The following is a 15,579-nucleotide window of genomic DNA, read 5'->3' on the forward strand; positions in this document are numbered from 1 at the left end:
TGTCCTCCAGACTCCTCTGTGTCCTCCAGACTCCTCTGTGTCCTCCAGACTCCTCTGTGTCCTCCAGACTCCTCTGTGTCCTCCAGACTCCTCTGTGTCCTCCAGACTCCTCTATGTCCTCCAGACTCCTCTGTGTCCTCCAGACTCCTCTGTGTCCTCCAGACTCCTCTAAGTCATCTGAACTCTTCTGTGTCCTCCAGAGTTCTCTATGTCCTTTGGACTCCTCTGTGTCCTCCACACTGTGTCATCCAGAGTCCTTTATGTCATCTGGACTTCTCTATCTCATCTGGACACCTCTGTGTCCTCCGGACTCCTCTGTGTCCTCCAGACGTCTCTATGTCCTCCAGACTCCTCTGTGTCCTCCAGACTCCTCTGTGTCCTCCAGACTCCTCTGTGTCCTCCAGACTTCTCTATGTCCTCCAGACTTCTCTATGTCCTCCAGACTTCTCTATGTCCTCCAGACGTCTCCAGACTCCTCTGTGTCCTCCAGACTCCTCTGTGTCCTCCAGACTCCTCTGTGTCCTCCAGACTTCTCTATGTCCTCCAGACTCCTCTGTGTCCTCCAGACTCCTCTGTGTCCTCCAGACTCCTCTGTGTCCTCCGGACTCCTCTGTGTCCTCCGGACTCCTCTGTGTCCTCCGGACTCCTCTGTGTCCTCCAGACTTCTCTGTGTCCTCCAGACTTCTCTATGTCCTCCAGACGTCTCCAGACTTCTCTGTGTCCTCCAGACTCCTCTGTGTCCTCCAGACTCCTCTGTGTCCTCCAGACTTCTCTATGTCCTCCAGACTCCTCCAGACTCCTCTGTGTCCTCCAGACTCCTCTGTGTCCTCCGGACTCCTCTGTGTCCTCCGGACTCCTCTGTGTCCTCCGGACTCCTCTGTGTCCTCCAGACTCCTCTGTGTCCTCCAGACTCCTCTGTGTCCTCCAGACTTCTCTGTGTCCTCCAGACTCCTCCAGACTCCTCTGTGTCCTCCGGACTCCTCTGTGTCCTCCAGACTCCTCTGTGTCCTCCAGACTCCTCTGTGTCCTCCAGACTCCTCTGTGTCCTCCAGACTTCTCTATGTCCTCCAGACTTCTCTATGTCCTCCAGACTCCTCCAGACTCCTCCAGACTCCTCTGTGTCCTCCGGACTCCTCTGTGTCCTCCGGACTCCTCTGTGTCCTCCAGACTCCTCTATGTCCTCCAGACTTCTCTATGTCCTCCAGACTTCTCTATGTCCTCCAGACTCCTCCAGACTCCTCTGTGTCCTCCGGACTCCTCTGTGTCCTCCGGACTCCTCTGTGTCCTCCAGACTCTTCTGTGTTCTTTGGAGCCACTACTGGAACATTGGGGTGAGATTCTAACTTTCAGCGAAGGTTCGCTTCCTGACGTGACCGATGTCTTCTGTGCAGTGAAAAATATTTTTTTCTCTAATATTACAATTTTCCAATCAAGTAATCGGTATAGCTGCATCTACCATGTGAGAGACTACAACTCCAAGCATGGTCTCATCAATGGTTAGGGACGCTGAGAGTTGTTGCTTCACAGTCAGGAGAGCTGTCGACCTCACAATTGATGCTGCGGACAGAACACAATGACCTTCAGTGGCGTCTTGTTGGAGTCCCGGTCCTTCCTTTTATCATCCGTTGTGTCTGGACCATCATGACGTCTTCCACCTGCGTCTCACCTCCATAGAGTTTGCTGTTTAAACATATTCAGCTCTTCACGTTTAGCAGATTCTCATCCTACAAATGCCACGGGTGCGTGACTGGTGACAGAGTCCTGTGGTGTACGGCTATAGAAGGTCACAGTGTTTGACTGCACAAACTGCTCCCTGACCTGCTATTGTTCCTGCTTGGTTTTCATCCCTTTCCCTTAAGGACCCTGTGAAGTTCCTCAGCCTTTCAGGTGCACTTCCCTGGTTATCTATATAGACATTCACTTCCTATTACTTCATGCTGGTGATAGCCCTTCTACCCTGAACAAGTCATCAGTGCAAGCAGGTGGCTTGCATACATCTGGAGAATTTTTGTGCTTTTTGTAATTCCTCTGCCTGAGTCATCTGGAGATAATTTATTTGTTTACTTCCCATCTGTTTGTTATCCCTGTGTTTTCTTTAGAGCTTAATGGGATTGACTAAGCACTCATCCCATCCGTTCCCTACTTAGCTTCTACTTCAGGGTCAGCCAGGGCCAGGTGTCCTGCTCGGCAAATAGGTGCGGAACCTATCTAGGGTGGTGAAGAATCTCAGGGTCCAGCGGTAGGTTTGATCAGGGGGTCGCCATCTCCCCCTTCCCTAGACACAAGGTTTCCCTCCCCCTTCGCCTTTCGCTTGGTACATCCCTGTACCTAGCGTCACACCAAACCTGGAGAAATTCTTATTCCGCCACATACTGTGCTCTGTAAATATAAAACCACCATACACTGTGCCCCCTGAATATATTAATGTCACACGCTGTGCCCAGAATAAAATCTCATACACCATACACAGAATAAATATAATTATACTGTCCCCCAAAATAAATGATAAAACACTTTGCCCCCAAAATATTATAATATACTGTGCCCCAGAATAAACTATAATACACTGAACCTCCAGAATAAATGTAATACACTGTGAAAAAAACGAAACTCTTCTCAGGATGAAATATAATTTTGTGCCCCCATAATATAATCATATTATACCGTCCCCCAGAATAATACACACAAAAAATTATATATATATATATATATTTCAGAATTTTATACATTAAACTGTGTCCTCCCCCCCCCAAAAAAAATGATAGTACACTGCACGGTAGTACACCTGTGTCCCCCGCAATCCCCCGTACAATGCTCACCTGTCCTAGGTCCCCTGTTGGCACCAAGCGATGCAGGTCAGGTCTCCCCTGCCAAGGACGCCCTGGGGGCATTGATGTCATCACACTGCCGGCGTCCTTGCCCAGGACCCGGGTCTGGCAGTGGCAGGGGGGGGGGAAGCGCGGCATCAGCACTTAATAAATCAATGTATGTGTCCTCGGTTGAATGCAGGAGCATTGACAGGTCTGACTTCTCCCCAGTTATTTTAACAACCAAATCTGATGGCAACGGCCGATTCCCATCCCTCGTTATGAGGACTTCATCTGCAGCTTCGGTAGCAGCCACCCATTGTTCTGCAATAAGTGACAGCTTCAGGAAGGGACATGAGTGATATCTGCGCCGGTCTCAGTAACATCCAACATGCAGCCTCCACAGATGATAGAGTTTTGGGAACTTCTGGTGATGCCACCCACCCAACAAGCCAGATAAACCAATTCCTGCCCTACTAGAGCTCCCCATTCCCTTTAACCTCAAGGACAGCGTTAGGATGAGGCAAACTGGGTCCTCACTGCATTGGTGTCATGCTAGGTACAGGGAAGGGAAAGAGGAAACCTTCTGCTGGCCACTGGCTGCCCTGACCACCCTAGATAGGTTCTTCACCTATGCGCCGAGCAGGAAACCTGGCCCTGGCTGAACTTGGTGACCCCTGACCATACCTTCTGCTGGCCACTGGCTGCCCTGACCACCCTAGATAAGTTTTGCACCTATGCGCCGAGCAGGAAACCTGGCCCTGGCTGAACTTGGTGACCCCTGACCATACCTTCTGCTGGCCACTGGCTGCCCTGACCACCCTAGATACGTTCTGCACCTATGCGCCGAGCAGGAAACCTAGCCCTCTCTGAACTTGGTGACCCCTGACCATACCTTCTGCTGGCCACTGGCTGCCCTGACCACCCTAGATACGTTCTGCACCTATGCGCCGAGCAGGAAACCTGGCCCTGGCTGAACTTGGTGACCTCTGACCATACCTTCTGCTGGCCACTGGCTGCCCTGACCACCCTACATAGGTTCTGCTCCTATGTGCCAAGCAGGATAACTGGCCCTGGCTGACCCTAAAGTAGGCCATAGGTAGGAAATGGATGGGATGAGTCAACCCCACTAAGCTCTAAAGAACACACAGAGACCACATACAGGGAAAGTATAAGAACAACTTACCTCCAGGATGACTCGGAGGGATGTACAGCAACAGACCGTGTTACTTCAGAGCGAGACAAGCCGGCTGCTTGCTTCCAAGGCTTGTGTAGGAAAACAACACAATCACCAGCAAACCCTAAGGGAAAATGTGAGTAATTAAGGACAAAAGGGGAAATGATGATGATTAGCAGCTGAAAGGATGAGGAAATCCGCAGGGTCCTAAAAGGAAAGGGATTAACCCCAAGCAGAAGAGATACATAGGATACCATTTACATCACTGCAGAAAGAATAGAAGGTCACGGAGCAGTTTGTGTAGACAAACACTGCGACCTTCTACAGCCGGACACCACAGAACTGTCTGACACCCGTGACAATTGCACTAAGGATTTTATGAACAAGCAGAAGCCAGAGATCAGTGTGCTCAATGTCAAGTGGCGGCTTGAGATGTGTAAAGTCACCAACAACAGACAGAACACAACATGTGCTCACCGGTCAGATGAAGGTGTTTCTATAGTTTGAACTATAGATGAGCCGTTCCCGCGCTGCCCAGGTCCAGCTTTCAGTCCGGTCCTTCACGGTAGTTTGACTTTGAATTGCTCATCTATGGTTTGGACCCTTTATTCCAGTGAAACTGTTGTTTCAGGAGACTTTCCAGAATAATCTGTCCTGTGTGTGGGCGAGGAAGAACACTATGACTTGTATTGTGCATGTTTTGCATTTTGTTTTCTCTCTGCAGGGTCCATGTCTATTTTCCAGTTGTCTCTGAGCTGGTGGGTGGACACTCGCTGCTATGATGTCTCCCATTCACAGCACACACAGACATGAGGGATTCCTGATTCCTGCCTCTATGTAGCGCACATTCACAAAAAGCAGCAGCATGGGAATATGTGTGGTGGAGGGCACGGGGCAGTAGTAGTCATGCGTACAGGGGGAACGACAGCCTGTCATTAACCCCTCGCCTTCCCGTCGCCGCACCACACATAGGAGGACTCCGCATCAGTTCCAGGCGACACCACATTCATGTTCTCAGGAAATAAAGTCCAGTCACAGTCTCTTTTCTCAAAACAAGCAAACTTTATTTTCCTTTTTCTTCCGCAACATCTCGGTCCGCGCTTCACCGGCACCGGTATTCTGCCCTTAGAGGTTCCTTATGTAGTGCCCCTGAATATATCAGGGTGCTACAGGGAACTGCATCCTTACCCAGGGTGCAGGACCCACCCTCCATGGTTCCAGGTGCCCAGGACACCGGTGTCACTCCCATCAGCACCACAAATCACAACCCACACTTCACATCATGACCTGTCAGACACACCAGTGGGATGGTCTAGCTGGAAAAGGGCCACCCACCTAGGGGTCAGGCAGACTGGTGGGAGGGACCAGAAAGGAGATGAGAGACAGCTCTCAAAGTGAGAGGAGCTGGAGTGTTATCTCCCAGGGAGCTAGTAAGGAGAAGTTGGGTCACAAGCAGTGATTCGGGTCCAGAGGAGTCGGGGACCGGTTGCAGGGACGTTGGACAGGGGTGTGACGGATGTAGTCTTGGAGGGACTGTCGACACCAGAAGGGCCCGACAGCACTGACCAGTACCAAGCACGACGGGGTGCAAGACCCTAGGTCAGGAGCCGATTCAATGTCCTGACAATTCAAGGATCAGGATCTTCAAGGACTTCCCTAAATGCTCAGAGACTGAGGGCATCAGCACAACGAGGGGGACAGGGTTTTCCGGACAAAGCAGCCCACTGTTATGATTCAGGGACTGAGGAGGATCAAAAAATGCAGAATCCCAAATGGTAACAGAGTGTCTGGAACCTTAACAGACTGCAGACCTAATCGTGACACACAGTAGTAGCCGTAGGACGGTGACCTAGTCATCGCGACACAGCCGGAGAACTAAATACTCTCACAGATAGAAATATAAGAAAGCTAATCTGCCTCGGAGCAGTCCCCAAAGATAGATAGATAGCCCCCCACATGTAAAGGCTACGGTGATATAGAAAAACACAATACAAAGCTAGAAAAGACAGATTCAGCAAAGGTGAGGCCCAAACTATCTTCATAGGAAATGATAGGAAGGAGCACTGTCTGCAACTGTAAAAAATCCTAGTATATACCAGCACTTCTGATATAGAATAATTCTGAGGTCACACAACCTCTCCCCCACTATATCAGCACTCAAATGTTACTGGGATCCAAAAACACTAATACAGATGAAGGACTGAATTAATACCAAGCATGACAAACAAAATACCTTGCAGAATCATGGAGCTAAGTATACAGACACTCCCAGCAGGGAATGATCCCATTCCACCAAGAACTCCACACAGACAAAATAGGAATCAAGCATTAGTATCAAAGCAGAAAAAAAAACAACAAGAAAGTGGAAAACAAACAGCAGAGGTACAAAGACCACTTATCTGAGAGAAGTTCTGGTAGTGAGCAGAGCTGGTTACAGAATGTCCTTAACACACAGGAGACCAATGAGCAAGTAACAAAACAAAACTACTCAGTTATATAGTCCCAGACTGACCCTGATTGCCAGTCCTCTCAGGTGTGTGGATTTCATTTCACAAATCAACTGCACCGCCATCACTGACAACTAGAGGGAGCCCCAAACTTGAAAACGTATTCACAACAGCCCACTGAAGTCCCAAGTGCCAGCCCTTAGGAGCACGGCTACACTACACAGAGTAAGCAGGGCCCCCAACAGCTTCAAGCCACGAGGACCATCAAAGGACAACAAATTATGCATGGCGGCAGGCTCCAAATTACTAAGTGACACCGGTGGAACCGGGTACTTGGACGGGCTCCCGGCAGCAGCAGCTGTACTCAGAGACTTCGGTATACTTACAGTGTGTGTGTCTCCTTTCTCCACCTCATCCAACACCACCACTACCCGCAGTGAGTACCCTGGTCCCTGCACCCTGTCCTCCAAAATCTACCATCCCCTCAGAGCTCGGAGGCTTCCTTACCTGCAGAGGGACTGACACCTTGCTGCTTTACACCATCTGCCCCGGTCCTCCCTCCAGCAGTGGCGGTACTCCCATTACCGCAACCCGCAGGTGGTGTCACAAACTTTTCCCCTGTATATAACCCCTTTTACGAATTAGAGTGTCCGCCAAGCCGGGTCCAGACTCCTAGAGCCACGACGATCCCGGATCCGAGCAGCCCGATCAACACCGGGGCGGCACACTTACATATTTTCCTCTCATGCAGTCCGTCTTTCTGGCACCTGAGCACTTTCTGTCACCTCTGGGCCTCTCCTGCCATCACTACACTTCACACTGGCACAAACCGGGTCATGAAGTCCATTGGGCCACTTCACTCCACCTACAGGGGATGCTAACATGTGAGAAGGACCACAACTGACAGCGCTCTCCCATCCATGCCCAGGCTATCCAGCCATACCCCTCTACCTGAGGGCGCACTGACCTTTCCGTGAGGGAGGAATTCGCTGAGTATTAACAGCCAGATGAAATGGACGCCAGACCCCCGACTGTTGGATTAAACACCTCTCCTTTGGGGACACGGTTGACTAATCCGGACCGGATCCTGCATGTCACGGCCGCAGGGGCGACCCATACGATCAGAATTTTCAGAAATAAAATACACATTTTTTTGCCAAATAATTCTCATTTTGTGTGTGGTGATCCCATGTTTTGGGTACATTTTTTCCTCTAAACTCCGCGCTATACAGGTTTTGTACCTAGAAGATCCCACCATCAGGCGGTGCCCTCTTTTGACATTTGTTGTTGTATTGTGTTGCTGTGAATCCAGCATTAGACTGAGATTAAACACTTTCTACAAAGCAGAAAAATGCAGAACATTAATTTGTCTCTTCTGGTGAAAGAAAGTATTAAGTAATTCCCACAAACCATCTATAAGCTCCACTTGCAGGTGATATAGAGTTGTGACAAGCTGGGAACAAGCTCGGGACATCTTGGGATATCCTACTGTTATGGGGCCGGAGACGTTCTTACCTCTCAATGCCCCTGTTTACTCTCCCTGGTCATGGCAGCTCATGTATGTCACCTATGTTGCGGAAAAATAACCTCCTGTTACAAAGTCTCTGAATCTCGAAGATCACTGACCTTATACACATGGAAGATAGAAGGTTATCATTACATAACAGACTTACAAGACATGGTTCTACTGGATGGAAAGCCAACAACTAATAAATACAGAAATCTCCTTCTTCCCACGTCTTGAGACACTTCAGTGTATTCAGTGTATTATGTTAGTAACATATTATGTAAAGACCTCGGTGTCCTGCCTGCTTTTGGTGTAATTAACTTTGTTAGATAGAGAGTATAAAAAAGGAGCACAACATACAGCAGAACTGAGCAGTGTAGATGTGACTCCAACACCAGTGTGAGATAAAAGAATAGAAATCAGCAGCATGGAGGATATTATACAGATGTACTGAGCAGGGTAGATGTGACTCCAACACCAGTGCGAGATAAAAGAATAGAAATCAGCAGCATGGAGGATATTATACAGCAGAACTGAGCAGTGTAGATGTGACTCCAACACCAGTGTGAGATAAAAGAATAGAAATCAGCAGCATGGAGGATATTATACAGCAGAACTGAGCAGTGTAGATGTGACTCCAGCACCAGTGTGAGATAAAAGAATAGAATTCAGCAGCATGGAGGACATTATACAGCAGAACTGAGGAGTGTAGATGTGACTCCAGCACCAGAGTGAGATAAAAGAATAGAAATCAGCAGCATGGAGGATATTATACAGCAGAACTGAGGAGTGTAGATGTGACTTCAGCACCAGTGTGAGATAAAAGAATAGAAATCAGCAGCATGGAGGATATTATACAGCAGAACTGAGCAGGGTAGCTGTCAATCCAACACCAGTGTGAGATAAAAAAAAATAGAAAGCAGCAGCATGGAGGACATTATACAGCAGTACTGAGCAGGGTAGATGTGACTCCAACACCAGTGTGAGATAAAAGAATAGAATTCAGCAGCATGGAGGACATTATACAGCAGAACTGAGGAGTGTAGATGTGACGCCAGCACCAGAGTGAGATAAAAGAATAGAAATCAGCAGCATGGAGGATATTATACAGCAGAACTGAGCAGGGTAGCTGTGAATCCATCACCAGTGTGAGATAAAAAAAAAATAGAAAGCAGCAGCATGGAGGACATTATACAGCAGAACTGTGCAGGGTAGATGTGACTCCAACACCAGTGTGAGATAAAAGAATAGAAAGCAGCAGCATGGAGGACATTATACAGCAGAACTGAGGAGTGTAGATGTGACTCCAACACCAGTGTGAGATAAAAGAATAGAAATCAGCAGCATGGAGGATATTATAGAGCAGAACTGAGCAGTGTAGATGTGACTCGAACACCAGAGTGAGATATAAGAATAGAAATCAGCAGCATGGAGGATATTATACAGCAGAACTGAGCAGGGTAGATGTGAATCCAACACCAGTGTGAGATAAAAGAATAGAAATTGTTACGAGGGGGACCCGGGGGGAAGCGTGCCAAGATGGTATAGAGAAAGCTTCCGCCAGTCAAGGTCCACTGTGCAGTGTAGGGGACCGCTGCTACGGTTATTGAAGAGTGAGCGGGTTGCTGCTGACGATCGTCTGCTACGTCACAGACGATCTGCGTACACTGACCCGCCCTAACCCGTGAGGGTTGTATGGCACGGGGTTCACAGCTCGTGGTACTTGTTGCGCGATGAAGCACAGCGGTGCCCGCGCACGTGTGCCTAGAGGAAAGTCATGGAAACGTGGCACGAGGGTAGCACAGTGGTGCCCACGCACGTGCGCCTCAAAACCAGGTGAGTCCGAAGGAGTACCGAGGAGCTCACCTAGGGCAGGAACACGGCCTGCAAACAAGGAACTGCCGGGGCAGCAACACGGCCTGCAAACAAGGCACTGCCGAAGCAGCAAGGGCAAAGCCCACAAGTAGACAAAAATGACTGTACAGCGGCGTAGCAGCACGCTGCCAGTCATCCAAGAATAGAGGATGGTCGCACGCCGCCATATTAGCAGGAAGAGCTTTTAAGGAGGTGCAGCTCCACCCAAGGTCGGGCGCGAGGCGGAGATGACAGCCTTGGCCCAATCAGGGTCCACGACGTCCCAGCCTGGCCCGTCAGGGTTCCCCACATCACCAGCCTCGTCATCAAGCCGTGTGACGTCAGTGGGCGAATCAGAACATGCCACGTAGTGCACATGCTCATCTTCCCGCCTGTGGGACATAGAAGCGGGATCCTCGGTTTCACAATGTGCAGGGATAATGGAAGTCTTGCTGCTTCCCTGAGCAGTTAAGCTCTGCACATTGCGTAGTCTCCCAGACCTTTGGCGCTGCTGAGCAGGAGGGCTCGTGGCAGGCAAGGAATGGGAGACCACATAATTCCTTGCAACAGGGGAGCCATGAGGTGTAACATTAGCCCACCGTCTAGGGCCCCCCTCCTGCCTGTGCTTGAAGGCCGCTATCAAACCCGTGGCGTGGATATGATCCTCCAATTCCCAGGATCTATGCTCCGGCCCACTCCACGAGGTAGTACCTCCTGCCCCATATGACTTTTGTCTCCACAAGTTTCACTACCTCAGGGTCGTCGGATGAGGAGCCGGATTGGGCCGGCAGAGACCCCGAGAATTTATTAAGTCGTACGGGTTTCAAAAGGGACACATGAAAGGTATTGGCTATAGCCCAGCGTGCAGGGAGCTGGAGTCGGTATGCCATCGGGTTTACCTGCTCCAATACTTTAAACGGCCCCAGGTACCTAGGGGCGAACTTGGCTGCCTGTACCCGTAGGTTGATATTCTTAGAGGACAGCCACACTAGGTCTCCAGGGGTGAAAGAAGGTGCAGAGCGGTGGTGCTCATCAGCCGTCATCACCATTCGATCTTTAGCTTTCTTAAGGGCCTCCTAGGTGTTATCCCAGATCTCTCGGGCCTCGGTCGCCCAATCCTCCACTCTAGGATCGGGTGACATTACGGGCATCGGGACCGAGATTCTGGGATGTTGTCCGTTGTTAAGCAGGAACAGGGTCTGGCCAGAGGACTCGTGGACCGCATTATTGATGGCAAATTCGGCCCAAGACAGGTTAGCCCAGTTGTCGTGGTGCGCGGAGATGAAGTGGCGGAGGTAAGTTACCAGGGTCTGATTGGTCCTCTCCACCAGTCCATTGGTCTCGGGATGGTATGCGGAGGAGATGTTAAGCTCTATCTGCAAGAGCTTACAGAGTTATCTCCATAAGCGAGACGCGAACTGGGGACCCCGGTCGCTCACCACCTTGTCAGGCATGCCATGCAGCCTAAATACATGCCGAATGAACAAGGTGGCGAGGGCACGTGACGTCGGGAGTCGTGGGAGAGGCACCAAGTGGACCATTTTAGAAAAGTGATCCGTGATGACCCACACGACCCTGTGCCCTGCTGACTTGGGCAGATCTCCCAGGAAGTCCATCCCCACCACTTCCCAGGGACGATCCGGCACCGGCAGTGGGTGAAGAAGACCTGCAGGTCTCTGCCGGGACGGCTTATTCCGTGCACACCACATACAGGCTCCCACATAGTCCTGTATGTCCTGGGCTAATCTTGGCCACCAATAATGCCTGGCCACTAGGTCTCTGGTCCTCTTGACCCCGAAGTGGCCCCCGACCTTGGACGCATGGGCCCAGGATAGCACCTCGTTCCGTAGCTCAGGGGGAACGAGGGTCTTGCCAGGTGGCACCTGGTCCAGAGAAGTGGGGGGTGACCATCCTCAATCTGTCCGGGGGTAATATAAGACGAGTCTCCTCCTCTTCTTCCTCCAGCACGACCGTACAACGCGACAAGGCATCGGCCCGTACGTTCTTCTCACCGGCCAGGTGGCGGATAATAAAGCGGAACTGGGAGAAGAACAGAGACCAACGAGCTTGCCTTGGGTTCAGGCATTGTGCTGTCTGGAGGTATGTGAGGTTTCTATGGTCGGAAAATACCTCAAATGGATGCTTCACACCCTCCAGGAGATGCCGCCACTACTGAAATGCTAATTTCATCGGCAGTAACTCCCTATCCCCTATGGAGTAGTTCCTCTCGGTCGGAGAGAAGGTCTTTGAGAAAAAGAAGCACGGATGCTTCCTTCCTCGTTCATTTTTCTGGTACAGGACTGCACCTGCACCGACCGAAGAGGCGTCTACCTCCAGTAGAAAGGGTTTTGAGACGTCTGGACGATGAAGGATGGGAGATCTGGAGAAGTGGGTTTTGAGAGTGTGAAAAGCCTCTACCGTCTCCCGTGTCCACGCTTTGGGATTAGCGCCCTTGCGGGTAAGGGCAATAATGGGTGCTGCCACCGTCGAAATGTTGGGAATGAACTAGCGATAATTAATGAACCCCAAGAATCGCTGGATCGCCTTCAGCGAGCGGGGCTCAGGCCAGTTCATCACTGTCTCCAACTTCCATGGATCCATTGCTAACCCCTGACTGGACACGATATAGCCCAGGAATGGCAAGGATTCATGTTCAAAAACACATTTCTCCAGCTTAGCGTATAAAGAATGGGCGCGGAGCCTCTTGAGTACCCGGATGACATCCCTCCGATGGGTGGCAAGATCGGGAGAGAAAATGAGGATGTCATCCAGGTATGCAACCACAGAAAGATACAAATCCTGAAAAATGTCATTCACGAAGTCTTGGAACACAGCGGGGGCACTGCAGAGTCCGAAGGGCATTATGAGATACTCGTAGTGACCGTCCCTGGTGTTGAAGGCGGTCTTCCACTCATCGCCCTCTCGGACTCGCACTAGATTATATGCCCCTCGTAGGTCCAGCTTTGTAAAGACCTTTGCCCCGTGGAATCGATCAAACAACTCCGTAATGAGGGGCAACGGGTATTTGTTCTTAATCGCAATTGCATTTAATCCCCTGTAGTCGATACAGGGGCGCAGATCCCCTTCCTTTTTCTGCACGAAAAAGAACCCCGCAACGGCCGGTGATATAGACTTGCGAATGAACCCTTTCGCCAGGCTGTCCTGGATATATTTGGACATAGCCTCCATCTCTGGAGCAGAGAGTGGATACACTCTGCCCCTAGGGGTTCGGAACCTGGCTTCAGGTCTATTCGGCAATCGTATGGCCGGTGGGGGGGGAGAGTATCTACGGCTCTCTTGGAGAAGACGTCCCTGTAGGCCTCATAAGGTGCCAGTAAATCCGGCCCCCCTCTTTCCCCCGAGGACCCAACCGACCTAATGGTAGTGGGTGGTCCGATAGTCACGAGGTGTTCCCTACAAGACCCTGCCCAGGACGAGATCTCCCCTGTTGCCCAGTTGAGTATAGGAGCATGCTGTCTCAACCAGGGGAGTCCCAGTAGGATCTCATCCGTCCACTCTGGAAGCACCAGGAAGGACACCTGCTCATTGGTGTCCTGGTGGTACGTCCATCCTGAGAGGGATGGTGATCTGGGTAATGGGATCGACAAGTAGGGATCCGTTGATTACCCGGATCCTGATTGGCTTAGGCAACAGAACTAAGGGAACTGAGTACTGAGTTGCCAGGGAGGTCGAAATGAAATTGCCATCAGCGCCAGAGTCCAAGCTAGCCAGGGCAGAGAAGACAGTAGTGCCGAACTGCAACTGGGCGCTGATAGTCAACCTAGAGGGAGAGGCAGCGTCTAGAGTCCCCCCCTGATGGAAACTAGACCCTGTCTTTTCCCGATGGTTTAGGACATCGGGTAGCTATGTGTCCCCTCTGCCCACAGGAAAAGCAGATGACAGAAGACCGAGGACTTGTGGTAGAGGCCGCTTTGGACACCTCCGTTGATTCCACGGAGTCGTCTACAGAGCTGGCTGGGAGACCTGTCCGGTGGAAGATAGGGGCCAGACGCTTTTTAGGCCGGGTAGACGTGGGTGCCGAAGAAACCTCGAGCCTCCGCTCCGCCTGGCGGATATCGATGCGAGAAGCAACTTGAATCAAAGACTCTAAGGTGGCAGGCACCTCACGCGTGGCCAGTGCATCTTTGACGAACCCTGCCAGGCCCTCCCAGAACACAGGAACAAGGACCTTATCCGGCCAGTCCAGCTCTGCGGTGAGTGTCCTGAAGTGCACCGCAAAGTCCCCGACCGAAGCGGACCCTTGCCGATGTCGTAGGAGTCGCAGCGCGGAGTCGTGGGTGACTTGAGGCCCAAGGAACACCATTCTCATGGCCCCAAGATAAGCTGCAAGGTTATTCACCACCCGATCTCCGCACTCTCACAACGGCGTGGACCACTTCAGTGCTCTCCCTGTGAGCAGGGAGTGGACGAAGGCTACCTTCGCCTTCTCAGTAGCATAATGAGTCGCGGCCAACTCCAAGTAGGTGGTGACCTGATTTATAAAACCACGGCACTCGGAGCTGTCCCCGTTAAAGCGCACTGGAAGCGCAAGGCGAGGTGACCTTCCGCCCAATACCACAGCCCGAGTAGCCGCCTGGGTGGCGACTGTCGCCAGAGCAGCCTTATCGGAGGAGGACTGCTCCACTGCTGCCAACCGTGACTCCCACTGCTGCACATAATGCAGCAACTGCTGCTGCTCTTCAGCCATAGCCAGACCTTTGGCGCGACCGTAATTTTACGAGGGGGACCCGAGGAAGCGTGCCAAGATGGTATAGAGACAGCTTCCGCCGGTCAAGGTCCACTGTGCGGTGTAGGGGACCGCTGCTATGGTTATTGAAAAGTGAGCGGGTTGCTGCTGATGATCGTCTGCTACGTCACAGACGATCTGCGTACACTGACCCGCCCTAACCCGTGAGGGTTGTATGGCACGGGGTTCACAGCTTGGTGTACTTGTTGCACGAGGAAGCACAGTGGTGCCCGCGCACGTGTGCCCAGAGGAAAGTCACGGAAACGTGGCACGAGGCTAGCACAGCGGTGCCCACGCACGTATGCCTCAAAAACCAGGTGAGTCCGAAGGAGTACCGAGGAGCTCACCTAGGGCAGGAACACGGCCTGCAAACAAGGTACTGCCGGGGCAGCAAGGGCAGGAACACGGCCTGCAAACAAGGCACTGCCGGAGCAGCAAGGGCAAAGCCCACAAGTAGACAAAAATGCCTGAACAGCCGCGTAGTAGCACACTGCCAGTCATCCAACAATAGAGGACGGTCACGCGCCGCCATATTGGCAGGAGGAGCTTTTAAGGAGGCGCAGCTCCACCCAAGGGCGAACGCGAGGCGGAGATGACAGCCTTGGCCCAATCGGGGTCCACGACGACCTAGCCCGGCCCGTCAGGGTTCACCACATCACCAGCCTCGTCATCAAACCGTGTGACGTCAGTGGGCGAATCAGAACATGCCACGTAGTGCACATGCTCATCTTCCCGCCTCTGGGACATAGAAGCGGGATCCTCGGTTTCACAATGTGCAAGGATAACGGAAGTCTTGCTGCTTCCCTGAGCAGTTAAGCTCTGCACATTGCGTAGTCTCCCAGACCTTCGGCGCTGCTGAGCAGGAGGGCTCGTGGCAGGCATGGAATGGGAGACCACATCATTCCTTGCAACAGGGTAACCACGAGATGTAACAAGAAATCATCAGCATGGAGGACATTATACAGCAGAACTGAGCAGTGTAGATGTGACTCCAACACCAGTGTGATATATAAGAATATAAATCAGCAGCATGGAGGATA

Source organism: Anomaloglossus baeobatrachus, chromosome 6, assembly GCF_048569485.1.
Source record: "Anomaloglossus baeobatrachus isolate aAnoBae1 chromosome 6, aAnoBae1.hap1, whole genome shotgun sequence".
NCBI lineage: Eukaryota > Metazoa > Chordata > Amphibia > Anura > Aromobatidae > Anomaloglossus > Anomaloglossus baeobatrachus.